General features: G+C 52.0%; 50 non-coding genes across 50 annotated transcripts; 40 read left to right on the top strand and 10 right to left on the bottom strand.

Annotated features, from left to right (window-relative positions):
* The first annotated feature begins 294 nt into the window (after window positions 1-294).
* Window positions 295-365, top strand: Trnag-gcc (transfer RNA glycine (anticodon GCC)). The gene has a single exon. It is a non-coding gene; the product is annotated as a tRNA-Gly (tRNA).
* Window positions 366-658: 293 nt separating this feature from the next.
* Window positions 659-731, top strand: Trnam-cau (transfer RNA methionine (anticodon CAU)). Its single transcript has one exon. It is a non-coding gene; the product is annotated as a tRNA-Met (tRNA).
* Window positions 732-1,187: 456 nt separating this feature from the next.
* On the top strand, window positions 1,188-1,259 carry Trnae-uuc (transfer RNA glutamic acid (anticodon UUC)). The gene has a single exon. It is a non-coding gene; the product is annotated as a tRNA-Glu (tRNA).
* A 257-nt stretch (window positions 1,260-1,516) lies between these two features.
* Window positions 1,517-1,590, top strand: Trnai-aau (transfer RNA isoleucine (anticodon AAU)). The gene has a single exon. It is a non-coding gene; the product is annotated as a tRNA-Ile (tRNA).
* A 741-nt stretch (window positions 1,591-2,331) lies between these two features.
* Trnag-ucc (transfer RNA glycine (anticodon UCC)) lies at window positions 2,332-2,403 on the bottom strand. The gene has a single exon. It is a non-coding gene; the product is annotated as a tRNA-Gly (tRNA).
* A 331-nt stretch (window positions 2,404-2,734) lies between these two features.
* Trnag-gcc (transfer RNA glycine (anticodon GCC)) lies at window positions 2,735-2,805 on the top strand. Its single transcript has one exon. It is a non-coding gene; the product is annotated as a tRNA-Gly (tRNA).
* Window positions 2,806-3,098: 293 nt separating this feature from the next.
* Window positions 3,099-3,171, top strand: Trnam-cau (transfer RNA methionine (anticodon CAU)). Its single transcript has one exon. It is a non-coding gene; the product is annotated as a tRNA-Met (tRNA).
* A 456-nt stretch (window positions 3,172-3,627) lies between these two features.
* On the top strand, window positions 3,628-3,699 carry Trnae-uuc (transfer RNA glutamic acid (anticodon UUC)). The gene has a single exon. It is a non-coding gene; the product is annotated as a tRNA-Glu (tRNA).
* Window positions 3,700-3,956: 257 nt separating this feature from the next.
* On the top strand, window positions 3,957-4,030 carry Trnai-aau (transfer RNA isoleucine (anticodon AAU)). Its single transcript has one exon. It is a non-coding gene; the product is annotated as a tRNA-Ile (tRNA).
* Window positions 4,031-4,771: 741 nt separating this feature from the next.
* Window positions 4,772-4,843, bottom strand: Trnag-ucc (transfer RNA glycine (anticodon UCC)). The gene has a single exon. It is a non-coding gene; the product is annotated as a tRNA-Gly (tRNA).
* Window positions 4,844-5,174: 331 nt separating this feature from the next.
* Window positions 5,175-5,245, top strand: Trnag-gcc (transfer RNA glycine (anticodon GCC)). Its single transcript has one exon. It is a non-coding gene; the product is annotated as a tRNA-Gly (tRNA).
* A 293-nt stretch (window positions 5,246-5,538) lies between these two features.
* On the top strand, window positions 5,539-5,611 carry Trnam-cau (transfer RNA methionine (anticodon CAU)). The gene has a single exon. It is a non-coding gene; the product is annotated as a tRNA-Met (tRNA).
* A 456-nt stretch (window positions 5,612-6,067) lies between these two features.
* Window positions 6,068-6,139, top strand: Trnae-uuc (transfer RNA glutamic acid (anticodon UUC)). Its single transcript has one exon. It is a non-coding gene; the product is annotated as a tRNA-Glu (tRNA).
* Window positions 6,140-6,396: 257 nt separating this feature from the next.
* Window positions 6,397-6,470, top strand: Trnai-aau (transfer RNA isoleucine (anticodon AAU)). The gene has a single exon. It is a non-coding gene; the product is annotated as a tRNA-Ile (tRNA).
* A 741-nt stretch (window positions 6,471-7,211) lies between these two features.
* On the bottom strand, window positions 7,212-7,283 carry Trnag-ucc (transfer RNA glycine (anticodon UCC)). Its single transcript has one exon. It is a non-coding gene; the product is annotated as a tRNA-Gly (tRNA).
* Window positions 7,284-7,614: 331 nt separating this feature from the next.
* Trnag-gcc (transfer RNA glycine (anticodon GCC)) lies at window positions 7,615-7,685 on the top strand. The gene has a single exon. It is a non-coding gene; the product is annotated as a tRNA-Gly (tRNA).
* A 293-nt stretch (window positions 7,686-7,978) lies between these two features.
* Window positions 7,979-8,051, top strand: Trnam-cau (transfer RNA methionine (anticodon CAU)). Its single transcript has one exon. It is a non-coding gene; the product is annotated as a tRNA-Met (tRNA).
* A 456-nt stretch (window positions 8,052-8,507) lies between these two features.
* Trnae-uuc (transfer RNA glutamic acid (anticodon UUC)) lies at window positions 8,508-8,579 on the top strand. The gene has a single exon. It is a non-coding gene; the product is annotated as a tRNA-Glu (tRNA).
* Window positions 8,580-8,836: 257 nt separating this feature from the next.
* On the top strand, window positions 8,837-8,910 carry Trnai-aau (transfer RNA isoleucine (anticodon AAU)). Its single transcript has one exon. It is a non-coding gene; the product is annotated as a tRNA-Ile (tRNA).
* Window positions 8,911-9,651: 741 nt separating this feature from the next.
* Window positions 9,652-9,723, bottom strand: Trnag-ucc (transfer RNA glycine (anticodon UCC)). The gene has a single exon. It is a non-coding gene; the product is annotated as a tRNA-Gly (tRNA).
* A 331-nt stretch (window positions 9,724-10,054) lies between these two features.
* Window positions 10,055-10,125, top strand: Trnag-gcc (transfer RNA glycine (anticodon GCC)). Its single transcript has one exon. It is a non-coding gene; the product is annotated as a tRNA-Gly (tRNA).
* Window positions 10,126-10,418: 293 nt separating this feature from the next.
* Trnam-cau (transfer RNA methionine (anticodon CAU)) lies at window positions 10,419-10,491 on the top strand. The gene has a single exon. It is a non-coding gene; the product is annotated as a tRNA-Met (tRNA).
* A 456-nt stretch (window positions 10,492-10,947) lies between these two features.
* Trnae-uuc (transfer RNA glutamic acid (anticodon UUC)) lies at window positions 10,948-11,019 on the top strand. The gene has a single exon. It is a non-coding gene; the product is annotated as a tRNA-Glu (tRNA).
* Window positions 11,020-11,276: 257 nt separating this feature from the next.
* Window positions 11,277-11,350, top strand: Trnai-aau (transfer RNA isoleucine (anticodon AAU)). Its single transcript has one exon. It is a non-coding gene; the product is annotated as a tRNA-Ile (tRNA).
* Window positions 11,351-12,091: 741 nt separating this feature from the next.
* On the bottom strand, window positions 12,092-12,163 carry Trnag-ucc (transfer RNA glycine (anticodon UCC)). Its single transcript has one exon. It is a non-coding gene; the product is annotated as a tRNA-Gly (tRNA).
* Window positions 12,164-12,494: 331 nt separating this feature from the next.
* Window positions 12,495-12,565, top strand: Trnag-gcc (transfer RNA glycine (anticodon GCC)). Its single transcript has one exon. It is a non-coding gene; the product is annotated as a tRNA-Gly (tRNA).
* Window positions 12,566-12,858: 293 nt separating this feature from the next.
* Window positions 12,859-12,931, top strand: Trnam-cau (transfer RNA methionine (anticodon CAU)). Its single transcript has one exon. It is a non-coding gene; the product is annotated as a tRNA-Met (tRNA).
* A 456-nt stretch (window positions 12,932-13,387) lies between these two features.
* On the top strand, window positions 13,388-13,459 carry Trnae-uuc (transfer RNA glutamic acid (anticodon UUC)). The gene has a single exon. It is a non-coding gene; the product is annotated as a tRNA-Glu (tRNA).
* A 257-nt stretch (window positions 13,460-13,716) lies between these two features.
* Window positions 13,717-13,790, top strand: Trnai-aau (transfer RNA isoleucine (anticodon AAU)). The gene has a single exon. It is a non-coding gene; the product is annotated as a tRNA-Ile (tRNA).
* A 741-nt stretch (window positions 13,791-14,531) lies between these two features.
* On the bottom strand, window positions 14,532-14,603 carry Trnag-ucc (transfer RNA glycine (anticodon UCC)). The gene has a single exon. It is a non-coding gene; the product is annotated as a tRNA-Gly (tRNA).
* A 331-nt stretch (window positions 14,604-14,934) lies between these two features.
* Window positions 14,935-15,005, top strand: Trnag-gcc (transfer RNA glycine (anticodon GCC)). Its single transcript has one exon. It is a non-coding gene; the product is annotated as a tRNA-Gly (tRNA).
* A 293-nt stretch (window positions 15,006-15,298) lies between these two features.
* Trnam-cau (transfer RNA methionine (anticodon CAU)) lies at window positions 15,299-15,371 on the top strand. The gene has a single exon. It is a non-coding gene; the product is annotated as a tRNA-Met (tRNA).
* A 456-nt stretch (window positions 15,372-15,827) lies between these two features.
* Window positions 15,828-15,899, top strand: Trnae-uuc (transfer RNA glutamic acid (anticodon UUC)). Its single transcript has one exon. It is a non-coding gene; the product is annotated as a tRNA-Glu (tRNA).
* Window positions 15,900-16,156: 257 nt separating this feature from the next.
* Trnai-aau (transfer RNA isoleucine (anticodon AAU)) lies at window positions 16,157-16,230 on the top strand. The gene has a single exon. It is a non-coding gene; the product is annotated as a tRNA-Ile (tRNA).
* A 741-nt stretch (window positions 16,231-16,971) lies between these two features.
* On the bottom strand, window positions 16,972-17,043 carry Trnag-ucc (transfer RNA glycine (anticodon UCC)). The gene has a single exon. It is a non-coding gene; the product is annotated as a tRNA-Gly (tRNA).
* A 331-nt stretch (window positions 17,044-17,374) lies between these two features.
* Window positions 17,375-17,445, top strand: Trnag-gcc (transfer RNA glycine (anticodon GCC)). Its single transcript has one exon. It is a non-coding gene; the product is annotated as a tRNA-Gly (tRNA).
* Window positions 17,446-17,740: 295 nt separating this feature from the next.
* Window positions 17,741-17,813, top strand: Trnam-cau (transfer RNA methionine (anticodon CAU)). The gene has a single exon. It is a non-coding gene; the product is annotated as a tRNA-Met (tRNA).
* Window positions 17,814-18,269: 456 nt separating this feature from the next.
* Window positions 18,270-18,341, top strand: Trnae-uuc (transfer RNA glutamic acid (anticodon UUC)). The gene has a single exon. It is a non-coding gene; the product is annotated as a tRNA-Glu (tRNA).
* Window positions 18,342-18,598: 257 nt separating this feature from the next.
* On the top strand, window positions 18,599-18,672 carry Trnai-aau (transfer RNA isoleucine (anticodon AAU)). Its single transcript has one exon. It is a non-coding gene; the product is annotated as a tRNA-Ile (tRNA).
* A 741-nt stretch (window positions 18,673-19,413) lies between these two features.
* Trnag-ucc (transfer RNA glycine (anticodon UCC)) lies at window positions 19,414-19,485 on the bottom strand. The gene has a single exon. It is a non-coding gene; the product is annotated as a tRNA-Gly (tRNA).
* A 331-nt stretch (window positions 19,486-19,816) lies between these two features.
* On the top strand, window positions 19,817-19,887 carry Trnag-gcc (transfer RNA glycine (anticodon GCC)). The gene has a single exon. It is a non-coding gene; the product is annotated as a tRNA-Gly (tRNA).
* A 293-nt stretch (window positions 19,888-20,180) lies between these two features.
* Window positions 20,181-20,253, top strand: Trnam-cau (transfer RNA methionine (anticodon CAU)). Its single transcript has one exon. It is a non-coding gene; the product is annotated as a tRNA-Met (tRNA).
* Window positions 20,254-20,709: 456 nt separating this feature from the next.
* On the top strand, window positions 20,710-20,781 carry Trnae-uuc (transfer RNA glutamic acid (anticodon UUC)). The gene has a single exon. It is a non-coding gene; the product is annotated as a tRNA-Glu (tRNA).
* Window positions 20,782-21,038: 257 nt separating this feature from the next.
* Window positions 21,039-21,112, top strand: Trnai-aau (transfer RNA isoleucine (anticodon AAU)). Its single transcript has one exon. It is a non-coding gene; the product is annotated as a tRNA-Ile (tRNA).
* Window positions 21,113-21,853: 741 nt separating this feature from the next.
* Trnag-ucc (transfer RNA glycine (anticodon UCC)) lies at window positions 21,854-21,925 on the bottom strand. Its single transcript has one exon. It is a non-coding gene; the product is annotated as a tRNA-Gly (tRNA).
* Window positions 21,926-22,256: 331 nt separating this feature from the next.
* On the top strand, window positions 22,257-22,327 carry Trnag-gcc (transfer RNA glycine (anticodon GCC)). The gene has a single exon. It is a non-coding gene; the product is annotated as a tRNA-Gly (tRNA).
* Window positions 22,328-22,620: 293 nt separating this feature from the next.
* Trnam-cau (transfer RNA methionine (anticodon CAU)) lies at window positions 22,621-22,693 on the top strand. Its single transcript has one exon. It is a non-coding gene; the product is annotated as a tRNA-Met (tRNA).
* A 456-nt stretch (window positions 22,694-23,149) lies between these two features.
* On the top strand, window positions 23,150-23,221 carry Trnae-uuc (transfer RNA glutamic acid (anticodon UUC)). Its single transcript has one exon. It is a non-coding gene; the product is annotated as a tRNA-Glu (tRNA).
* Window positions 23,222-23,478: 257 nt separating this feature from the next.
* Trnai-aau (transfer RNA isoleucine (anticodon AAU)) lies at window positions 23,479-23,552 on the top strand. The gene has a single exon. It is a non-coding gene; the product is annotated as a tRNA-Ile (tRNA).
* A 741-nt stretch (window positions 23,553-24,293) lies between these two features.
* Window positions 24,294-24,365, bottom strand: Trnag-ucc (transfer RNA glycine (anticodon UCC)). Its single transcript has one exon. It is a non-coding gene; the product is annotated as a tRNA-Gly (tRNA).
* Window positions 24,366-24,479: the final 114 nt, after the last annotated feature.

The following is a 24,479-nucleotide window of genomic DNA, read 5'->3' as shown; positions in this document are numbered from 1 at the left end:
CCCGCCTGTCGGCGGCGGCTGAAGGTGGTCGCAGCAGCAGGCGCATTACGGGGTAGGCGAGCGCATCCAGACAGCGTCTCTACGCACATTTCGCGTCCTTTGGCAAGAGTCGTCGCGTGCGTGCGCCGCAACACTACTTAGACGATCGCGTTCGGGCGTCATTTTTAAGCAGTGCAGCGCAGGATTCAGCGTTTGTAGCATTCTCTCGAGAGGATGCCACGGCGCTGGACGGCAGTCCCACTTTCCCTTCAGACGTCTGCCGCGGAAAGCACAAGGAAGCTGCAAACTAGCTGAGCATCGGTGGTTCAGTGGTAGAATGCTCGCCTGCCACGCGGGCGGCCCGGGTTCGATTCCCGGCCGATGCATCATTTTGTTTTTTCCCCGATAGTGGAGCTGCGTGTCCTTCGCACTCGAAGTGCGTGGGCCACGAGAATGAACCGCGGGATTCCGTGTGGAAACAACCAAACACGCAGCGCGCACGTCTTCTCGTTTGGACTCCTGCGTGCTATTGTGCATACTGGCGTCGGCCTATCATCGCAAGTTGCCTGCAGCGCCGGGAATGCACGTGTAGTAACAGAAGAAATGAGCCAGCAAGTGCAGACTCTCTACCACTAGTATTTGCTACTTGCCGAGATTCCAGAAGGTTTGGCCATCACGTGCCTCGGTAGCGCAGTAGGCAGCGCGTAAGTCTCATAATCTTAAGGTCGTGAGTTCGATCCTCACCCGGGGCATTTAATTTACTTCCGTTCACAGCTAAATTGACGGCTCTGGGCTTGCGAAGGAGCAAAACAGCTTGTAGTTTGTTATCCATAAGGCTTCAACAACTCAGCGTGAAAATGCTTACTTCCCGTTATTACTACTTGCAGTTCTTTTGTGAAATTTTCAAGAAAAAATGTACTAGTAATAAAACTGAATTTCGTATGATATAACATGTAAAGTCACACAGTGTATGACCTGCTATATAATGACAGGCTGCAGGTCTTTACTTGCGAAATAAGTAAATAAATATTACTACTCACAGCTTTGCTTTTCCTCCTACCCCTGTAACAACGAGGCCAAAAGCAACGGACTGTGACTTTTGCCATGCGCGCCTCGGCATGGGAGAGCGAAAAGATGCTCGCAAACAGGGAAAGTGCGACACGGAAAGCCAGTGGAGGGGGTGTAAACCCCAAAAATAAGCGTGCGCGTCCGGTGTGGTCTAGTGGCTAGGATACCTGGCTTTCACCCAGGAGGCCCGGGTTCGATTCCCGGTACCGGAATGTAATTTTTTCGGAACAAATCACGACAAGTTTGGACCCTGCGAAATGCTGTTTCACGTCCTCCTCGCGTTATAGCTACTGGTTCATAAACGTGAGCTGAAAACAGTCGAGAGAAACGGGCACGCAATGAAATTACTACGAGCAGCGGAATAAAGGGAGAAGAGACCCTGGTCCACTGTTGGACTGCTACCATAGAAATGTTACCTGTAAATACGCAGAGCCACTCCGTCTAAGCGCTGGAAGACGGAGTGCACCGAGGCCCGTTAGCTCAGTTGGTTAGAGCGTCGTGCTAATAACGCGAAGGTCGTGGGTTCGATCCCCCCACGGGCCACTTCGATTTTACTACTTCAAAAAGGCAACGCCGATTTCCCCGGGCAAGTATGGTGACAAAGAAATCGTCACATTGTGTGGGAGCTGATAGGGGACCCGAAAGCGACTTGTCGGGACGCGCTAAAACACTTCACAGGTCACAGCACGCTGAACACACAGTTTGTCGTCCGATCACCGCTACTGCGCGACGCTGGGCGTTGTCAGTGCTTGGGCGGGTGACCGCCTGCGAACACAGGGCGCTGCCGACAGTTTCAATTCGTATTTCTCTTTTCTCGTCGGTTTCGGAGCTGCAGCGCTATTCGGTCTAGGGCACTGGCGCCACGTTTTGCCTCTCGGTATGCCAAGTCGCGCCGTGCGGCCACAGTGAAATGAAGGAGCGTGTTGTAAAATTTTCAACAAAGAAAAAAAGAAATGTGCTAGTAATAAAACTGAATTTGTCTGACAGAACATGTAAAATCACACAATGCACGATAACAGGCAGCAGGTCTTTACTTGAGGCATAAGTAATGTTGTGCCCGCCTCGCCATACCTCTCTCAGTCGTTTCGCGTGCTTGTCCTTCTGATATAGGCCGATTGGAGAGCGTCAGCTCTCGCGTCAGCCGAGCAAAGTCGAGACAAGTCGAGACTCAAGCGGAATCGACGCACACAATATAGGGTGGCCTGCAGCCAGTAAGAGGAGGAAAGAAACATTAATTTAATGACGCGTGGCAAAAGTACTCATACGCAGAAGTAAAACGCAGGCTGCGGTGGCCGGGAATCGAACCCGGATCAACTGCTTGGAAGGCAACTATGCTGACCATTACACCACCACCGCACGGTTTTCTTCCGCGCACGCCGCGCTGTGTCTGCTTCCCGCCTGTCGGCGGCGGCTGAAGGTGGTCGCAGCAGCAGGCGCATTACGGGGTAGGCGAGCGCATCCAGACAGCGTCTCTACGCACATTTCGCGTCCTTTGGCAAGAGTCGTCGCGTGCGTGCGCCGCAACACTACTTAGACGATCGCGTTCGGGCGTCATTTTTAAGCAGTGCAGCGCAGGATTCAGCGTTTGTAGCATTCTCTCGAGAGGATGCCACGGCGCTGGACGGCAGTCCCACTTTCCCTTCAGACGTCTGCCGCGGAAAGCACAAGGAAGCTGCAAACTAGCTGAGCATCGGTGGTTCAGTGGTAGAATGCTCGCCTGCCACGCGGGCGGCCCGGGTTCGATTCCCGGCCGATGCATCATTTTGTTTTTTCCCCGATAGTGGAGCTGCGTGTCCTTCGCACTCGAAGTGCGTGGGCCACGAGAATGAACCGCGGGATTCCGTGTGGAAACAACCAAACACGCAGCGCGCACGTCTTCTCGTTTGGACTCCTGCGTGCTATTGTGCATACTGGCGTCGGCCTATCATCGCAAGTTGCCTGCAGCGCCGGGAATGCACGTGTAGTAACAGAAGAAATGAGCCAGCAAGTGCAGACTCTCTACCACTAGTATTTGCTACTTGCCGAGATTCCAGAAGGTTTGGCCATCACGTGCCTCGGTAGCGCAGTAGGCAGCGCGTAAGTCTCATAATCTTAAGGTCGTGAGTTCGATCCTCACCCGGGGCATTTAATTTACTTCCGTTCACAGCTAAATTGACGGCTCTGGGCTTGCGAAGGAGCAAAACAGCTTGTAGTTTGTTATCCATAAGGCTTCAACAACTCAGCGTGAAAATGCTTACTTCCCGTTATTACTACTTGCAGTTCTTTTGTGAAATTTTCAAGAAAAAATGTACTAGTAATAAAACTGAATTTCGTATGATATAACATGTAAAGTCACACAGTGTATGACCTGCTATATAATGACAGGCTGCAGGTCTTTACTTGCGAAATAAGTAAATAAATATTACTACTCACAGCTTTGCTTTTCCTCCTACCCCTGTAACAACGAGGCCAAAAGCAACGGACTGTGACTTTTGCCATGCGCGCCTCGGCATGGGAGAGCGAAAAGATGCTCGCAAACAGGGAAAGTGCGACACGGAAAGCCAGTGGAGGGGGTGTAAACCCCAAAAATAAGCGTGCGCGTCCGGTGTGGTCTAGTGGCTAGGATACCTGGCTTTCACCCAGGAGGCCCGGGTTCGATTCCCGGTACCGGAATGTAATTTTTTCGGAACAAATCACGACAAGTTTGGACCCTGCGAAATGCTGTTTCACGTCCTCCTCGCGTTATAGCTACTGGTTCATAAACGTGAGCTGAAAACAGTCGAGAGAAACGGGCACGCAATGAAATTACTACGAGCAGCGGAATAAAGGGAGAAGAGACCCTGGTCCACTGTTGGACTGCTACCATAGAAATGTTACCTGTAAATACGCAGAGCCACTCCGTCTAAGCGCTGGAAGACGGAGTGCACCGAGGCCCGTTAGCTCAGTTGGTTAGAGCGTCGTGCTAATAACGCGAAGGTCGTGGGTTCGATCCCCCCACGGGCCACTTCCATTTTACTACTTCAAAAAGGCAACGCCGATTTCCCCGGGCAAGTATGGTGACAAAGAAATCGTCACATTGTGTGGGAGCTGATAGGGGACCCGAAAGCGACTTGTCGGGACGCGCTAAAACACTTCACAGGTCACAGCACGCTGAACACACAGTTTGTCGTCCGATCACCGCTACTGCGCGACGCTGGGCGTTGTCAGTGCTTGGGCGGGTGACCGCCTGCGAACACAGGGCGCTGCCGACAGTTTCAATTCGTATTTCTCTTTTCTCGTCGGTTTCGGAGCTGCAGCGCTATTCGGTCTAGGGCACTGGCGCCACGTTTTGCCTCTCGGTATGCCAAGTCGCGCCGTGCGGCCACAGTGAAATGAAGGAGCGTGTTGTAAAATTTTCAACAAAGAAAAAAAGAAATGTGCTAGTAATAAAACTGAATTTGTCTGACAGAACATGTAAAATCACACAATGCACGATAACAGGCAGCAGGTCTTTACTTGAGGCATAAGTAATGTTGTGCCCGCCTCGCCATACCTCTCTCAGTCGTTTCGCGTGCTTGTCCTTCTGATATAGGCCGATTGGAGAGCGTCAGCTCTCGCGTCAGCCGAGCAAAGTCGAGACAAGTCGAGACTCAAGCGGAATCGACGCACACAATATAGGGTGGCCTGCAGCCAGTAAGAGGAGGAAAGAAACATTAATTTAATGACGCGTGGCAAAAGTACTCATACGCAGAAGTAAAACGCAGGCTGCGGTGGCCGGGAATCGAACCCGGATCAACTGCTTGGAAGGCAACTATGCTGACCATTACACCACCACCGCACGGTTTTCTTCCGCGCACGCCGCGCTGTGTCTGCTTCCCGCCTGTCGGCGGCGGCTGAAGGTGGTCGCAGCAGCAGGCGCATTACGGGGTAGGCGAGCGCATCCAGACAGCGTCTCTACGCACATTTCGCGTCCTTTGGCAAGAGTCGTCGCGTGCGTGCGCCGCAACACTACTTAGACGATCGCGTTCGGGCGTCATTTTTAAGCAGTGCAGCGCAGGATTCAGCGTTTGTAGCATTCTCTCGAGAGGATGCCACGGCGCTGGACGGCAGTCCCACTTTCCCTTCAGACGTCTGCCGCGGAAAGCACAAGGAAGCTGCAAACTAGCTGAGCATCGGTGGTTCAGTGGTAGAATGCTCGCCTGCCACGCGGGCGGCCCGGGTTCGATTCCCGGCCGATGCATCATTTTGTTTTTTCCCCGATAGTGGAGCTGCGTGTCCTTCGCACTCGAAGTGCGTGGGCCACGAGAATGAACCGCGGGATTCCGTGTGGAAACAACCAAACACGCAGCGCGCACGTCTTCTCGTTTGGACTCCTGCGTGCTATTGTGCATACTGGCGTCGGCCTATCATCGCAAGTTGCCTGCAGCGCCGGGAATGCACGTGTAGTAACAGAAGAAATGAGCCAGCAAGTGCAGACTCTCTACCACTAGTATTTGCTACTTGCCGAGATTCCAGAAGGTTTGGCCATCACGTGCCTCGGTAGCGCAGTAGGCAGCGCGTAAGTCTCATAATCTTAAGGTCGTGAGTTCGATCCTCACCCGGGGCATTTAATTTACTTCCGTTCACAGCTAAATTGACGGCTCTGGGGTTGCGAAGGAGCAAAACAGCTTGTAGTTTGTTATCCATAAGGCTTCAACAACTCAGCGTGAAAATGCTTACTTCCCGTTATTACTACTTGCAGTTCTTTTGTGAAATTTTCAAGAAAAAATGTACTAGTAATAAAACTGAATTTCGTATGATATAACATGTAAAGTCACACAGTGTATGACCTGCTATATAATGACAGGCTGCAGGTCTTTACTTGCGAAATAAGTAAATAAATATTACTACTCACAGCTTTGCTTTTCCTCCTACCCCTGTAACAACGAGGCCAAAAGCAACGGACTGTGACTTTTGCCATGCGCGCCTCGGCATGGGAGAGCGAAAAGATGCTCGCAAACAGGGAAAGTGCGACACGGAAAGCCAGTGGAGGGGGTGTAAACCCCAAAAATAAGCGTGCGCGTCCGGTGTGGTCTAGTGGCTAGGATACCTGGCTTTCACCCAGGAGGCCCGGGTTCGATTCCCGGTACCGGAATGTAATTTTTTCGGAACAAATCACGACAAGTTTGGACCCTGCGAAATGCTGTTTCACGTCCTCCTCGCGTTATAGCTACTGGTTCATAAACGTGAGCTGAAAACAGTCGAGAGAAACGGGCACGCAATGAAATTACTACGAGCAGCGGAATAAAGGGAGAAGAGACCCTGGTCCACTGTTGGACTGCTACCATAGAAATGTTACCTGTAAATACGCAGAGCCACTCCGTCTAAGCGCTGGAAGACGGAGTGCACCGAGGCCCGTTAGCTCAGTTGGTTAGAGCGTCGTGCTAATAACGCGAAGGTCGTGGGTTCGATCCCCCCACGGGCCACTTCGATTTTACTACTTCAAAAAGGCAACGCCGATTTCCCCGGGCAAGTATGGTGACAAAGAAATCGTCACATTGTGTGGGAGCTGATAGGGGACCCGAAAGCGACTTGTCGGGACGCGCTAAAACACTTCACAGGTCACAGCACGCTGAACACACAGTTTGTCGTCCGATCACCGCTACTGCGCGACGCTGGGCGTTGTCAGTGCTTGGGCGGGTGACCGCCTGCGAACACAGGGCGCTGCCGACAGTTTCAATTCGTATTTCTCTTTTCTCGTCGGTTTCGGAGCTGCAGCGCTATTCGGTCTAGGGCACTGGCGCCACGTTTTGCCTCTCGGTATGCCAAGTCGCGCCGTGCGGCCACAGTGAAATGAAGGAGCGTGTTGTAAAATTTTCAACAAAGAAAAAAAGAAATGTGCTAGTAATAAAACTGAATTTGTCTGACAGAACATGTAAAATCACACAATGCACGATAACAGGCAGCAGGTCTTTACTTGAGGCATAAGTAATGTTGTGCCCGCCTCGCCATACCTCTCTCAGTCGTTTCGCGTGCTTGTCCTTCTGATATAGGCCGATTGGAGAGCGTCAGCTCTCGCGTCAGCCGAGCAAAGTCGAGACAAGTCGAGACTCAAGCGGAATCGACGCACACAATATAGGGTGGCCTGCAGCCAGTAAGAGGAGGAAAGAAACATTAATTTAATGACGCGTGGCAAAAGTACTCATACGCAGAAGTAAAACGCAGGCTGCGGTGGCCGGGAATCGAACCCGGATCAACTGCTTGGAAGGCAACTATGCTGACCATTACACCACCACCGCACGGTTTTCTTCCGCGCACGCCGCGCTGTGTCTGCTTCCCGCCTGTCGGCGGCGGCTGAAGGTGGTCGCAGCAGCAGGCGCATTACGGGGTAGGCGAGCGCATCCAGACAGCGTCTCTACGCACATTTCGCGTCCTTTGGCAAGAGTCGTCGCGTGCGTGCGCCGCAACACTACTTAGACGATCGCGTTCGGGCGTCATTTTTAAGCAGTGCAGCGCAGGATTCAGCGTTTGTAGCATTCTCTCGAGAGGATGCCACGGCGCTGGACGGCAGTCCCACTTTCCCTTCAGACGTCTGCCGCGGAAAGCACAAGGAAGCTGCAAACTAGCTGAGCATCGGTGGTTCAGTGGTAGAATGCTCGCCTGCCACGCGGGCGGCCCGGGTTCGATTCCCGGCCGATGCATCATTTTGTTTTTTCCCCGATAGTGGAGCTGCGTGTCCTTCGCACTCGAAGTGCGTGGGCCACGAGAATGAACCGCGGGATTCCGTGTGGAAACAACCAAACACGCAGCGCGCACGTCTTCTCGTTTGGACTCCTGCGTGCTATTGTGCATACTGGCGTCGGCCTATCATCGCAAGTTGCCTGCAGCGCCGGGAATGCACGTGTAGTAACAGAAGAAATGAGCCAGCAAGTGCAGACTCTCTACCACTAGTATTTGCTACTTGCCGAGATTCCAGAAGGTTTGGCCATCACGTGCCTCGGTAGCGCAGTAGGCAGCGCGTAAGTCTCATAATCTTAAGGTCGTGAGTTCGATCCTCACCCGGGGCATTTAATTTACTTCCGTTCACAGCTAAATTGACGGCTCTGGGCTTGCGAAGGAGCAAAACAGCTTGTAGTTTGTTATCCATAAGGCTTCAACAACTCAGCGTGAAAATGCTTACTTCCCGTTATTACTACTTGCAGTTCTTTTGTGAAATTTTCAAGAAAAAATGTACTAGTAATAAAACTGAATTTCGTATGATATAACATGTAAAGTCACACAGTGTATGACCTGCTATATAATGACAGGCTGCAGGTCTTTACTTGCGAAATAAGTAAATAAATATTACTACTCACAGCTTTGCTTTTCCTCCTACCCCTGTAACAACGAGGCCAAAAGCAACGGACTGTGACTTTTGCCATGCGCGCCTCGGCATGGGAGAGCGAAAAGATGCTCGCAAACAGGGAAAGTGCGACACGGAAAGCCAGTGGAGGGGGTGTAAACCCCAAAAATAAGCGTGCGCGTCCGGTGTGGTCTAGTGGCTAGGATACCTGGCTTTCACCCAGGAGGCCCGGGTTCGATTCCCGGTACCGGAATGTAATTTTTTCGGAACAAATCACGACAAGTTTGGACCCTGCGAAATGCTGTTTCACGTCCTCCTCGCGTTATAGCTACTGGTTCATAAACGTGAGCTGAAAACAGTCGAGAGAAACGGGCACGCAATGAAATTACTACGAGCAGCGGAATAAAGGGAGAAGAGACCCTGGTCCACTGTTGGACTGCTACCATAGAAATGTTACCTGTAAATACGCAGAGCCACTCCGTCTAAGCGCTGGAAGACGGAGTGCACCGAGGCCCGTTAGCTCAGTTGGTTAGAGCGTCGTGCTAATAACGCGAAGGTCGTGGGTTCGATCCCCCCACGGGCCACTTCGATTTTACTACTTCAAAAAGGCAACGCCGATTTCCCCGGGCAAGTATGGTGACAAAGAAATCGTCACATTGTGTGGGAGCTGATAGGGGACCCGAAAGCGACTTGTCGGGACGCGCTAAAACACTTCACAGGTCACAGCACGCTGAACACACAGTTTGTCGTCCGATCACCGCTACTGCGCGACGCTGGGCGTTGTCAGTGCTTGGGCGGGTGACCGCCTGCGAACACAGGGCGCTGCCGACAGTTTCAATTCGTATTTCTCTTTTCTCGTCGGTTTCGGAGCTGCAGCGCTATTCGGTCTAGGGCACTGGCGCCACGTTTTGCCTCTCGGTATGCCAAGTCGCGCCGTGCGGCCACAGTGAAATGAAGGAGCGTGTTGTAAAATTTTCAACAAAGAAAAAAAGAAATGTGCTAGTAATAAAACTGAATTTGTCTGACAGAACATGTAAAATCACACAATGCACGATAACAGGCAGCAGGTCTTTACTTGAGGCATAAGTAATGTTGTGCCCGCCTCGCCATACCTCTCTCAGTCGTTTCGCGTGCTTGTCCTTCTGATATAGGCCGATTGGAGAGCGTCAGCTCTCGCGTCAGCCGAGCAAAGTCGAGACAAGTCGAGACTCAAGCGGAATCGACGCACACAATATAGGGTGGCCTGCAGCCAGTAAGAGGAGGAAAGAAACATTAATTTAATGACGCGTGGCAAAAGTACTCATACGCAGAAGTAAAACGCAGGCTGCGGTGGCCGGGAATCGAACCCGGATCAACTGCTTGGAAGGCAACTATGCTGACCATTACACCACCACCGCACGGTTTTCTTCCGCGCACGCCGCGCTGTGTCTGCTTCCCGCCTGTCGGCGGCGGCTGAAGGTGGTCGCAGCAGCAGGCGCATTACGGGGTAGGCGAGCGCATCCAGACAGCGTCTCTACGCACATTTCGCGTCCTTTGGCAAGAGTCGTCGCGTGCGTGCGCCGCAACACTACTTAGACGATCGCGTTCGGGCGTCATTTTTAAGCAGTGCAGCGCAGGATTCAGCGTTTGTAGCATTCTCTCGAGAGGATGCCACGGCGCTGGACGGCAGTCCCACTTTCCCTTCAGACGTCTGCCGCGGAAAGCACAAGGAAGCTGCAAACTAGCTGAGCATCGGTGGTTCAGTGGTAGAATGCTCGCCTGCCACGCGGGCGGCCCGGGTTCGATTCCCGGCCGATGCATCATTTTGTTTTTTCCCCGATAGTGGAGCTGCGTGTCCTTCGCACTCGAAGTGCGTGGGCCACGAGAATGAACCGCGGGATTCCGTGTGGAAACAACCAAACACGCAGCGCGCACGTCTTCTCGTTTGGACTCCTGCGTGCTATTGTGCATACTGGCGTCGGCCTATCATCGCAAGTTGCCTGCAGCGCCGGGAATGCACGTGTAGTAACAGAAGAAATGAGCCAGCAAGTGCAGACTCTCTACCACTAGTATTTGCTACTTGCCGAGATTCCAGAAGGTTTGGCCATCACGTGCCTCGGTAGCGCAGTAGGCAGCGCGTAAGTCTCATAATCTTAAGGTCGTGAGTTCGATCCTCACCCGGGGCATTTAATTTACTTCCGTTCACAGCTAAATTGACGGCTCTGGGCTTGCGAAGGAGCAAAACAGCTTGTAGTTTGTTATCCATAAGGCTTCAACAACTCAGCGTGAAAATGCTTACTTCCCGTTATTACTACTTGCAGTTCTTTTGTGAAATTTTCAAGAAAAAATGTACTAGTAATAAAACTGAATTTCGTATGATATAACATGTAAAGTCACACAGTGTATGACCTGCTATATAATGACAGGCTGCAGGTCTTTACTTGCGAAATAAGTAAATAAATATTACTACTCACAGCTTTGCTTTTCCTCCTACCCCTGTAACAACGAGGCCAAAAGCAACGGACTGTGACTTTTGCCATGCGCGCCTCGGCATGGGAGAGCGAAAAGATGCTCGCAAACAGGGAAAGTGCGACACGGAAAGCCAGTGGAGGGGGTGTAAACCCCAAAAATAAGCGTGCGCGTCCGGTGTGGTCTAGTGGCTAGGATACCTGGCTTTCACCCAGGAGGCCCGGGTTCGATTCCCGGTACCGGAATGTAATTTTTTCGGAACAAATCACGACAAGTTTGGACCCTGCGAAATGCTGTTTCACGTCCTCCTCGCGTTATAGCTACTGGTTCATAAACGTGAGCTGAAAACAGTCGAGAGAAACGGGCACGCAATGAAATTACTACGAGCAGCGGAATAAAGGGAGAAGAGACCCTGGTCCACTGTTGGACTGCTACCATAGAAATGTTACCTGTAAATACGCAGAGCCACTCCGTCTAAGCGCTGGAAGACGGAGTGCACCGAGGCCCGTTAGCTCAGTTGGTTAGAGCGTCGTGCTAATAACGCGAAGGTCGTGGGTTCGATCCCCCCACGGGCCACTTCGATTTTACTACTTCAAAAAGGCAACGCCGATTTCCCCGGGCAAGTATGGTGACAAAGAAATCGTCACATTGTGTGGGAGCTGATAGGGGACCCGAAAGCGACTTGTCGGGACGCGCTAAAACACTTCACAGGTCACAGCACGCTGAACACACAGTTTGTCGTCCGATCACCGCTACTGCGCGACGCTGGGCGTTGTCAGTGCTTGGGCGGGTGACCGCCTGCGAACACAGGGCGCTGCCGACAGTTTCAATTCGTATTTCTCTTTTCTCGTCGGTTTCGGAGCTGCAGCGCTATTCGGTCTAGGGCACTGGCGCCACGTTTTGCCTCTCGGTATGCCAAGTCGCGCCGTGCGGCCACAGTGAAATGAAGGAGCGTGTTGTAAAATTTTCAACAAAGAAAAAAAGAAATGTGCTAGTAATAAAACTGAATTTGTCTGACAGAACATGTAAAATCACACAATGCACGATAACAGGCAGCAGGTCTTTACTTGAGGCATAAGTAATGTTGTGCCCGCCTCGCCATACCTCTCTCAGTCGTTTCGCGTGCTTGTCCTTCTGATATAGGCCGATTGGAGAGCGTCAGCTCTCGCGTCAGCCGAGCAAAGTCGAGACAAGTCGAGACTCAAGCGGAATCGACGCACACAATATAGGGTGGCCTGCAGCCAGTAAGAGGAGGAAAGAAACATTAATTTAATGACGCGTGGCAAAAGTACTCATACGCAGAAGTAAAACGCAGGCTGCGGTGGCCGGGAATCGAACCCGGATCAACTGCTTGGAAGGCAACTATGCTGACCATTACACCACCACCGCACGGTTTTCTTCCGCGCACGCCGCGCTGTGTCTGCTTCCCGCCTGTCGGCGGCGGCTGAAGGTGGTCGCAGCAGCAGGCGCATTACGGGGTAGGCGAGCGCATCCAGACAGCGTCTCTACGCACATTTCGCGTCCTTTGGCAAGAGTCGTCGCGTGCGTGCGCCGCAACACTACTTAGACGATCGCGTTCGGGCGTCATTTTTAAGCAGTGCAGCGCAGGATTCAGCGTTTGTAGCATTCTCTCGAGAGGATGCCACGGCGCTGGACGGCAGTCCCACTTTCCCTTCAGACGTCTGCCGCGGAAAGCACAAGGAAGCTGCAAACTAGCTGAGCATCGGTGGTTCAGTGGTAGAATGCTCGCCTGCCACGCGGGCGGCCCGGGTTCGATTCCCGGCCGATGCATCATTTTGTTTTTTCCCCGATAGTGGAGCTGCGTGTCCTTCGCACTCGAAGTGCGTGGGCCACGAGAATGAACCGCGGGATTCCGTGTGGAAACAACCAAACACGCAGCGCGCACGTCTTCTCGTTTGGACTCCTGCGTGCTATTGTGCATACTGGCGTCGGCCTATCATCGCAAGTTGCCTGCAGCGCCGGGAATGCACGTGTAGTAACAGAAGAAATGAGCCAGCAAGTGCAGACTCTCTACCACTAGTATTTGCTACTTGCCGAGATTCCAGAAGGTTTGGCCATCACGTGCCTCGGTAGCGCAGTAGGCAGCGCGTAAGTCTCATAATCTTAAGGTCGTGAGTTCGATCCTCACCCGGGGCATTTAATTTACTTCCGTTCACAGCTAAATTGACGGCTCTGGGCTTGCGAAGGAGCAAAACAGCTTGTAGTTTGTTATCCATAAGGCTTCAACAACTCAGCGTGAAAATGCTTACTTCCCGTTATTACTACTTGCAGTTCTTTTGTGAAATTTTCAAGAAAAAATGTACTAGTAATAAAACTGAATTTCGTATGATATAACATGTAAAGTCACACAGTGTATGACCTGCTATATAATGACAGGCTGCAGGTCTTTACTTGCGAAATAAGTAAATAAATATTACTACTCACAGCTTTGCTTTTCCTCCTACCCCTGTAACAACGAGGCCAAAAGCAACGGACTGTGACTTTTGCCATGCGCGCCTCGGCATGGGAGAGCGAAAAGATGCTCGCAAACAGGGAAAGTGCGACACGGAAAGCCAGTGGAGGGGGTGTAAACCCCAAAAATAAGCGTGCGCGTCCGGTGTGGTCTAGTGGCTAGGATACCTGGCTTTCACCCAGGAGGCCCGGGTTCGATTCCCGGTACCGGAATGTAATTTTTTCGGAACAAATCACGACAAGTTTGGACCCTGCGAAATGCTGTTTCACGTCCTCCTCGCGTTATAGCTACTGGTTCATAAACGTGAGCTGAAAACAGTCGAGAGAAACGGGCACGCAATGAAATTACTACGAGCAGCGGAATAAAGGGAGAAGAGACCCTGGTCCACTGTTGGACTGCTACCATAGAAATGTTACCTGTAAATACGCAGAGCCACTCCGTCTAAGCGCTGGAAGACGGAGTGCACCGAGGCCCGTTAGCTCAGTTGGTTAGAGCGTCGTGCTAATAACGCGAAGGTCGTGGGTTCGATCCCCCCACGGGCCACTTCGATTTTACTACTTCAAAAAGGCAACGCCGATTTCCCCGGGCAAGTATGGTGACAAAGAAATCGTCACATTGTGTGGGAGCTGATAGGGGACCCGAAAGCGACTTGTCGGGACGCGCTAAAACACTTCACAGGTCACAGCACGCTGAACACACAGTTTGTCGTCCGATCACCGCTACTGCGCGACGCTGGGCGTTGTCAGTGCTTGGGCGGGTGACCGCCTGCGAACACAGGGCGCTGCCGACAGTTTCAATTCGTATTTCTCTTTTCTCGTCGGTTTCGGAGCTGCAGCGCTATTCGGTCTAGGGCACTGGCGCCACGTTTTGCCTCTCGGTATGCCAAGTCGCGCCGTGCGGCCACAGTGAAATGAAGGAGCGTGTTGTAAAATTTTCAACAAAGAAAAAAAGAAATGTGCTAGTAATAAAACTGAATTTGTCTGACAGAACATGTAAAATCACACAATGCACGATAACAGGCAGCAGGTCTTTACTTGAGGCATAAGTAATGTTGTGCCCGCCTCGCCATACCTCTCTCAGTCGTTTCGCGTGCTTGTCCTTCTGATATAGGCCGATTGGAGAGCGTCAGCTCTCGCGTCAGCCGAGCAAAGTCGAGACAAGTCGAGACTCAAGCGGAATCGACGCACACAATATAGGGTGGCCTGCAGCCAGTAAGAGGAGGAAAGAAACATTAATTTAATGACGCGTGGCAAAAGTACTCATACGCAGAAGTAAAACGCAGGCTGCGGTGGCCGGGAATCGAACCCGGATCAACTGCTTGGAAGGCAACTATGCTGACCATTACACCACCACCGCACGGTTTTCTTCCGCGCACGCCGCGCTGTGTCTGCTTCCCGCCTGTCGGCGGCGGCTGAAGGTGGTCGCAGCAGCAGGCGCATTACGGGGTAGGCGAGCGCATCCAGACAGCGTCTCTACGCACATTTCGCGTCCTTTGGCAAGAGTCGTCGCGTGCGTGCGCCGCAACACTACTTAGACGATCGCGTTCGGGCGTCATTTTTAAGCAGTGCAGCGCAGGATTCAGCGTTTGTAGCATTCTCTCGAGAGGATGCCACGGCGCTGGACGGCAGTCCCACTTTCCCTTCAGACGTCTGCCGCGGAAAGCACAAGGAAGCTGCAAACTAGCTGAGCATCGGTGGTTCAGTGGTAGAATGCTCGCCTGCCACGCGGGCGGCCCGGGTTCGATTCCCGGCCGATGCATCATTTTGTTTTTTCCCCGATAGTGGAGCTGCGTGTCCTTCGCACTCGAAGTGCGTGGGCCACGAGAATGAACCGCGGGATTCCGTGTGGAAACAACCAAACACGCAGCGCGCACGTCTTCTCGTTTGGACTCCTGCGTGCTATTGTGCATACTGGCGTCGGCCTATCATCGCAAGTTGCCTGCAGCGCCGGGAATGCACGTGTAGTAACAGAAGAAATGAGCCAGCAAGTGCAGACTCTCTACCACTAGTATTTGCTACTTGCCGAGATTCCAGAAGGTTTGGCCATCACGTGCCTCGGTAGCGCAGTAGGCAGCGCGTAAGTCTCATAATCTTAAGGTCGTGAGTTCGATCCTCACCCGGGGCATTTAATTTACTTCCGTTCACAGCTAAATTGACGGCTCTGGGGTTGCGAAGGAGCAAAACAGCTTGTAGTTTGTTATCCATAAGGCTTCAACAACTCAGCGTGAAAATGCTTACTTCCCGTTATTACTACTTGCAGTTCTTTTGTGAAATTTTCAAGAAAAAATGTACTAGTAATAAAACTGAATTTCGTATGATATAACATGTAAAGTCACACAGTGTATGACCTGCTATATAATGACAGGCTGCAGGTCTTTACTTGCGAAATAAGTAAATAAATATTACTACTCACAGCTTTGCTTTTCCTCCTACCCCTGTAACAACGAGGCCAAAAGCAACGGACTGTGACTTTTGCCATGCGCGCCTCGGCATGGGAGAGCGAAAAGATGCTCGCAAACAGGGAAAGTGCGACACGGAAAGCCAGTGGAGGGGGTGTAAACCCCAAAAATAAGCGTGCGCGTCCGGTGTGGTCTAGTGGCTAGGATACCTGGCTTTCACCCAGGAGGCCCGGGTTCGATTCCCGGTACCGGAATGTAATTTTTTCGGAACAAATCACGACAAGTTTGGACCCTGCGAAATGCTGTTTCACGTCCTCCTCGCGTTATAGCTACTGGTTCATAAACGTGAGCTGAAAACAGTCGAGAGAAACGGGCACGCAATGAAATTACTACGAGCAGCGGAATAAAGGGAGAAGAGACCCTGGTCCACTGTTGGACTGCTACCATAGAAATGTTACCTGTAAATACGCAGAGCCACTCCGTCTAAGCGCTGGAAGACGGAGTGCACCGAGGCCCGTTAGCTCAGTTGGTTAGAGCGTCGTGCTAATAACGCGAAGGTCGTGGGTTCGATCCCCCCACGGGCCACTTCGATTTTACTACTTCAAAAAGGCAACGCCGATTTCCCCGGGCAAGTATGGTGACAAAGAAATCGTCACATTGTGTGGGAGCTGATAGGGGACCCGAAAGCGACTTGTCGGGACGCGCTAAAACACTTCACAGGTCACAGCACGCTGAACACACAGTTTGTCGTCCGATCACCGCTACTGCGCGACGCTGGGCGTTGTCAGTGCTTGGGCGGGTGACCGCCTGCGAACACAGGGCGCTGCCGACAGTTTCAATTCGTATTTCTCTTTTCTCGTCGGTTTCGGAGCTGCAGCGCTATTCGGTCTAGGGCACTGGCGCCACGTTTTGCCTCTCGGTATGCCAAGTCGCGCCGTGCGGCCACAGTGAAATGAAGGAGCGTGTTGTAAAATTTTCAACAAAGAAAAAAAGAAATGTGCTAGTAATAAAACTGAATTTGTCTGACAGAACATGTAAAATCACACAATGCACGATAACAGGCAGCAGGTCTTTACTTGAGGCATAAGTAATGTTGTGCCCGCCTCGCCATACCTCTCTCAGTCGTTTCGCGTGCTTGTCCTTCTGATATAGGCCGATTGGAGAGCGTCAGCTCTCGCGTCAGCCGAGCAAAGTCGAGACAAGTCGAGACTCAAGCGGAATCGACGCACACAATATAGGGTGGCCTGCAGCCAGTAAGAGGAGGAAAGAAACATTAATTTAATGACGCGTGGCAAAAGTACTCATACGCAGAAGTAAAACGCAGGCTGCGGTGGCCGGGAATCGAACCCGGATCAACTGCTTGGAAGGCAACTATGCTGACCATTACACCACCACCGCACGGTTTTCTTCCGCGCACGCCGCGCTGTGTCTGCTTCCCGCCTGTCGGCGGCGGCTGAAGGTGGTCGCAGCAGCAGGCGCATTACGGGGTAGGCGAGCGCATCCAGACAGCGTCTCTACGCACATTTCGCGTCCTTTGGCAAGAGTCGTCGCGTGCGTGCGCCGCAACACTACTTAGACGATCGCGTTCGGGCGTCATTTTTAAGCAGTGCAGCGCAGGATTCAGCGTTTGTAGCATTCTCTCGAGAGGATGCCACGGCGCTGGACGGCAGTCCCACTTTCCCTTCAGACGTCTGCCGCGGAAAGCACAAGGAAGCTGCAAACTAGCTGAGCATCGGTGGTTCAGTGGTAGAATGCTCGCCTGCCACGCGGGCGGCCCGGGTTCGATTCCCGGCCGATGCATCATTTTGTTTTTTCCCCGATAGTGGAGCTGCGTGTCCTTCGCACTCGAAGTGCGTGGGCCACGAGAATGAACCGCGGGATTCCGTGTGGAAACAACCAAACACGCAGCGCGCACGTCTTCTCGTTTGGACTCCTGCGTGCTATTGTGCATACTGGCGTCGGCCTATCATCGCAAGTTGCCTGCAGCGCCGGGAATGCACGTGTAGTAACAGAAGAAATGAGCCAGCAAGTGCAGACTCTCTACCACTAGTATTTGCTACTTGCCGAGATTCCAGAAGGTTTGGCAGTAGGCAGCGCCTCGGTAGCGCAGTAGGCAGCGCGTAAGTCTCATAATCTTAAGGTCGTGAGTTCGATCCTCACCCGGGGCATTTAATTTACTTACGTTCACAGCTAAATTGACGGCTCTGGGGTTGCGAAGGAGCAAAACAGCTTGTAGTTTGTTATCCATAAGGCTTCAACAACTCAGCGTGAAAATGCTTACTTCCCGTTATTACTACTTGCAGTTCTTTTGTGAAATTTTCAAGAAAAAATGTACTAGTAATAAAACTGAATTTCGTATGATATAACATGTAAAGTCACACAGTGTATGACCTGCTATATAATGACAGGCTGCAGGTCTTTACTTGCGAAATAAGTAAATAAATATTACTACTCACAGCTTTGCTTTTCCTCCTACCCCTGTAACAACGAGGCCAAAAGCAACGGACTGTGACTTTTGCCATGCGCGCCTCGGCATGGGAGAGCGAAAAGATGCTCGCAAACAGGGAAAGTGCGACACGGAAAGCCAGTGGAGGGGGTGTAAACCCCAAAAATAAGCGTGCGCGTCCGGTGTGGTCTAGTGGCTAGGATACCTGGCTTTCACCCAGGAGGCCCGGGTTCGATTCCCGGTACCGGAATGTAATTTTTTCGGAACAAATCACGACAAGTTTGGACCCTGCGAAATGCTGTTTCACGTCCTCCTCGCGTTATAGCTACTGGTTCATAAACGTGAGCTGAAAACAGTCGAGAGAAACGGGCACGCAATGAAATTACTACGAGCAGCGGAATAAAGGGAGAAGAGACCCTGGTCCACTGTTGGACTGCTACCATAGAAATGTTACCTGTAAATACGCAGAGCCACTCCGTCTAAGCGCTGGAAGACGGAGTGCACCGAGGCCCGTTAGCTCAGTTGGTTAGAGCGTCGTGCTAATAACGCGAAGGTCGTGGGTTCGATCCCCCCACGGGCCACTTCGATTTTACTACTTCAAAAAGGCAACGCCGATTTCCCCGGGCAAGTATGGTGACAAAGAAATCGTCACATTGTGTGGGAGCTGATAGGGGACCCGAAAGCGACTTGTCGGGACGCGCTAAAACACTTCACAGGTCACAGCACGCTGAACACACAGTTTGTCGTCCGATCACCGCTACTGCGCGACGCTGGGCGTTGTCAGTGCTTGGGCGGGTGACCGCCTGCGAACACAGGGCGCTGCCGACAGTTTCAATTCGTATTTCTCTTTTCTCGTCGGTTTCGGAGCTGCAGCGCTATTCGGTCTAGGGCACTGGCGCCACGTTTTGCCTCTCGGTATGCCAAGTCGCGCCGTGCGGCCACAGTGAAATGAAGGAGCGTGTTGTAAAATTTTCAACAAAGAAAAAAAGAAATGTGCTAGTAATAAAACTGAATTTGTCTGACAGAACATGTAAAATCACACAATGCACGATAACAGGCAGCAGGTCTTTACTTGAGGCATAAGTAATGTTGTGCCCGCCTCGCCATACCTCTCTCAGTCGTTTCGCGTGCTTGTCCTTCTGATATAGGCCGATTGGAGAGCGTCAGCTCTCGCGTCAGCCGAGCAAAGTCGAGACAAGTCGAGACTCAAGCGGAATCGACGCACACAATATAGGGTGGCCTGCAGCCAGTAAGAGGAGGAAAGAAACATTAATTTAATGACGCGTGGCAAAAGTACTCATACGCAGAAGTAAAACGCAGGCTGCGGTGGCCGGGAATCGAACCCGGATCAACTGCTTGGAAGGCAACTATGCTGACCATTACACCACCACCGCACGGTTTTCTTCCGCGCACGCCGCGCTGTGTCTGCTTCCCGCCTGTCGGCGGCGGCTGAAGGTGGTCGCAGCAGCAGGCGCATTACGGGGTAGGCGAGCGCATCCAGACAGCGTCTCTACGCACATTTCGCGTCCTTTGGCAAGAGTCGTCGCGTGCGTGCGCCGCAACACTACTTAGACGATCGCGTTCGGGCGTCATTTTTAAGCAGTGCAGCGCAGGATTCAGCGTTTGTAGCATTCTCTCGAGAGGATGCCACGGCGCTGGACGGCAGTCCCACTTTCCCTTCAGACGTCTGCCGCGGAAAGCACAAGGAAGCTGCAAACTAGCTGAGCATCGGTGGTTCAGTGGTAGAATGCTCGCCTGCCACGCGGGCGGCCCGGGTTCGATTCCCGGCCGATGCATCATTTTGTTTTTTCCCCGATAGTGGAGCTGCGTGTCCTTCGCACTCGAAGTGCGTGGGCCACGAGAATGAACCGCGGGATTCCGTGTGGAAACAACCAAACACGCAGCGCGCACGTCTTCTCGTTTGGACTCCTGCGTGCTATTGTGCATACTGGCGTCGGCCTATCATCGCAAGTTGCCTGCAGCGCCGGGAATGCACGTGTAGTAACAGAAGAAATGAGCCAGCAAGTGCAGACTCTCTACCACTAGTATTTGCTACTTGCCGAGATTCCAGAAGGTTTGGCCATCACGTGCCTCGGTAGCGCAGTAGGCAGCGCGTAAGTCTCATAATCTTAAGGTCGTGAGTTCGATCCTCACCCGGGGCATTTAATTTACTTCCGTTCACAGCTAAATTGACGGCTCTGGGGTTGCGAAGGAGCAAAACAGCTTGTAGTTTGTTATCCATAAGGCTTCAACAACTCAGCGTGAAAATGCTTACTTCCCGTTATTACTACTTGCAGTTCTTTTGTGAAATTTTCAAGAAAAAATGTACTAGTAATAAAACTGAATTTCGTATGATATAACATGTAAAGTCACACAGTGTATGACCTGCTATATAATGACAGGCTGCAGGTCTTTACTTGCGAAATAAGTAAATAAATATTACTACTCACAGCTTTGCTTTTCCTCCTACCCCTGTAACAACGAGGCCAAAAGCAACGGACTGTGACTTTTGCCATGCGCGCCTCGGCATGGGAGAGCGAAAAGATGCTCGCAAACAGGGAAAGTGCGACACGGAAAGCCAGTGGAGGGGGTGTAAACCCCAAAAATAAGCGTGCGCGTCCGGTGTGGTCTAGTGGCTAGGATACCTGGCTTTCACCCAGGAGGCCCGGGTTCGATTCCCGGTACCGGAATGTAATTTTTTCGGAACAAATCACGACAAGTTTGGACCCTGCGAAATGCTGTTTCACGTCCTCCTCGCGTTATAGCTACTGGTTCATAAACGTGAGCTGAAAACAGTCGAGAGAAACGGGCACGCAATGAAATTACTACGAGCAGCGGAATAAAGGGAGAAGAGACCCTGGTCCACTGTTGGACTGCTACCATAGAAATGTTACCTGTAAATACGCAGAGCCACTCCGTCTAAGCGCTGGAAGACGGAGTGCACCGAGGCCCGTTAGCTCAGTTGGTTAGAGCGTCGTGCTAATAACGCGAAGGTCGTGGGTTCGATCCCCCCACGGGCCACTTCGATTTTACTACTTCAAAAAGGCAACGCCGATTTCCCCGGGCAAGTATGGTGACAAAGAAATCGTCACATTGTGTGGGAGCTGATAGGGGACCCGAAAGCGACTTGTCGGGACGCGCTAAAACACTTCACAGGTCACAGCACGCTGAACACACAGTTTGTCGTCCGATCACCGCTACTGCGCGACGCTGGGCGTTGTCAGTGCTTGGGCGGGTGACCGCCTGCGAACACAGGGCGCTGCCGACAGTTTCAATTCGTATTTCTCTTTTCTCGTCGGTTTCGGAGCTGCAGCGCTATTCGGTCTAGGGCACTGGCGCCACGTTTTGCCTCTCGGTATGCCAAGTCGCGCCGTGCGGCCACAGTGAAATGAAGGAGCGTGTTGTAAAATTTTCAACAAAGAAAAAAAGAAATGTGCTAGTAATAAAACTGAATTTGTCTGACAGAACATGTAAAATCACACAATGCACGATAACAGGCAGCAGGTCTTTACTTGAGGCATAAGTAATGTTGTGCCCGCCTCGCCATACCTCTCTCAGTCGTTTCGCGTGCTTGTCCTTCTGATATAGGCCGATTGGAGAGCGTCAGCTCTCGCGTCAGCCGAGCAAAGTCGAGACAAGTCGAGACTCAAGCGGAATCGACGCACACAATATAGGGTGGCCTGCAGCCAGTAAGAGGAGGAAAGAAACATTAATTTAATGACGCGTGGCAAAAGTACTCATACGCAGAAGTAAAACGCAGGCTGCGGTGGCCGGGAATCGAACCCGGATCAACTGCTTGGAAGGCAACTATGCTGACCATTACACCACCACCGCACGGTTTTCTTCCGCGCACGCCGCGCTGTGTCTGCTTCCCGCCTGTCGGCGGCGGCTGAAGGTGGTCGCAGCAGCAGGCGCATTACGGGGTAGGCGAGCGCATCCAGACAGCGTCTCTACGCACATTTCGCGTCCTTTGGCAAGAGTCGTCGCGTGCGTGCGCCGCAACACTACTTAGACGATCGCGTTCGGGCGTCATTTTTAAGCAGTGCAGCGCAGGATTCAGCGTTTGTAGCATTCTCTCGAGAGGATGCCACGGCGCTGGACGGCAGTCCCACTTTCCCTTCAGACGTCTGCCGCGGAAAGCACAAGGAAGCTGCAAACTAGCTGAGCATCGGTGGTTCAGTGGTAGAATGCTCGCCTGCCACGCGGGCGGCCCGGGTTCGATTCCCGGCCGATGCATCATTTTGTTTTTTCCCCGATAGTGGAGCTGCGTGTCCTTCGCACTCGAAGTGCGTGGGCCACGAGAATGAACCGCGGGATTCCGTGTGGAAACAACCAAACACGCAGCGCGCACGTCTTCTCGTTTGGACTCCTGCGTGCTATTGTGCATACTGGCGTCGGCCTATCATCGCAAGTTGCCTGCAGCGCCGGGAATGCACGTGTAGTAACAGAAGAAATGAGCCAGCAAGTGCAGACTCTCTACCACTAGTATTTGCTACTTGCCGAGATTCCAGAAGGTTTGGCCATCACGTGCCTCGGTAGCGCAGTAGGCAGCGCGTAAGTCTCATAATCTTAAGGTCGTGAGTTCGATCCTCACCCGGGGCATTTAATTTACTTCCGTTCACAGCTAAATTGACGGCTCTGGGGTTGCGAAGGAGCAAAACAGCTTGTAGTTTGTTATCCATAAGGCTTCAACAACTCAGCGTGAAAATGCTTACTTCCCGTTATTACTACTTGCAGTTCTTTTGTGAAATTTTCAAGAAAAAATGTACTAGTAATAAAACTGAATTTCGTATGATATAACATGTAAAGTCACACAGTGTATGACCTGCTATATAATGACAGGCTGCAGGTCTTTACTTGCGAAATAAGTAAATAAATATTACTACTCACAGCTTTGCTTTTCCTCCTACCCCTGTAACAACGAGGCCAAAAGCAACGGACTGTGACTTTTGCCATGCGCGCCTCGGCATGGGAGAGCGAAAAGATGCTCGCAAACAGGGAAAGTGCGACACGGAAAGCCAGTGGAGGGGGTGTAAACCCCAAAAATAAGCGTGCGCGTCCGGTGTGGTCTAGTGGCTAGGATACCTGGCTTTCACCCAGGAGGCCCGGGTTCGATTCCCGGTACCGGAATGTAATTTTTTCGGAACAAATCACGACAAGTTTGGACCCTGCGAAATGCTGTTTCACGTCCTCCTCGCGTTATAGCTACTGGTTCATAAACGTGAGCTGAAAACAGTCGAGAGAAACGGGCACGCAATGAAATTACTACGAGCAGCGGAATAAAGGGAGAAGAGACCCTGGTCCACTGTTGGACTGCTACCATAGAAATGTTACCTGTAAATACGCAGAGCCACTCCGTCTAAGCGCTGGAAGACGGAGTGCACCGAGGCCCGTTAGCTCAGTTGGTTAGAGCGTCGTGCTAATAACGCGAAGGTCGTGGGTTCGATCCCCCCACGGGCCACTTCGATTTTACTACTTCAAAAAGGCAACGCCGATTTCCCCGGGCAAGTATGGTGACAAAGAAATCGTCACATTGTGTGGGAGCTGATAGGGGACCCGAAAGCGACTTGTCGGGACGCGCTAAAACACTTCACAGGTCACAGCACGCTGAACACACAGTTTGTCGTCCGATCACCGCTACTGCGCGACGCTGGGCGTTGTCAGTGCTTGGGCGGGTGACCGCCTGCGAACACAGGGCGCTGCCGACAGTTTCAATTCGTATTTCTCTTTTCTCGTCGGTTTCGGAGCTGCAGCGCTATTCGGTCTAGGGCACTGGCGCCACGTTTTGCCTCTCGGTATGCCAAGTCGCGCCGTGCGGCCACAGTGAAATGAAGGAGCGTGTTGTAAAATTTTCAACAAAGAAAAAAAGAAATGTGCTAGTAATAAAACTGAATTTGTCTGACAGAACATGTAAAATCACACAATGCACGATAACAGGCAGCAGGTCTTTACTTGAGGCATAAGTAATGTTGTGCCCGCCTCGCCATACCTCTCTCAGTCGTTTCGCGTGCTTGTCCTTCTGATATAGGCCGATTGGAGAGCGTCAGCTCTCGCGTCAGCCGAGCAAAGTCGAGACAAGTCGAGACTCAAGCGGAATCGACGCACACAATATAGGGTGGCCTGCAGCCAGTAAGAGGAGGAAAGAAACATTAATTTAATGACGCGTGGCAAAAGTACTCATACGCAGAAGTAAAACGCAGGCTGCGGTGGCCGGGAATCGAACCCGGATCAACTGCTTGGAAGGCAACTATGCTGACCATTACACCACCACCGCACGGTTTTCTTCCGCGCACGCCGCGCTGTGTCTGCTTCCCGCCTGTCGGCGGCGGCTGAAGGTGGTCGCAGCAGCAGGCGCATTACGGGGTAGGCGAGCGCATCCAGACAGCGT

This window comes from Schistocerca gregaria, unplaced genomic scaffold, assembly GCF_023897955.1.
Source record: "Schistocerca gregaria isolate iqSchGreg1 unplaced genomic scaffold, iqSchGreg1.2 ptg000891l, whole genome shotgun sequence".
Taxonomy (NCBI): domain Eukaryota; kingdom Metazoa; phylum Arthropoda; class Insecta; order Orthoptera; family Acrididae; genus Schistocerca; species Schistocerca gregaria.
Note: the sequence above shows the minus strand (reverse complement) of the source record. Positions and strands in the feature narration are given on the sequence as shown.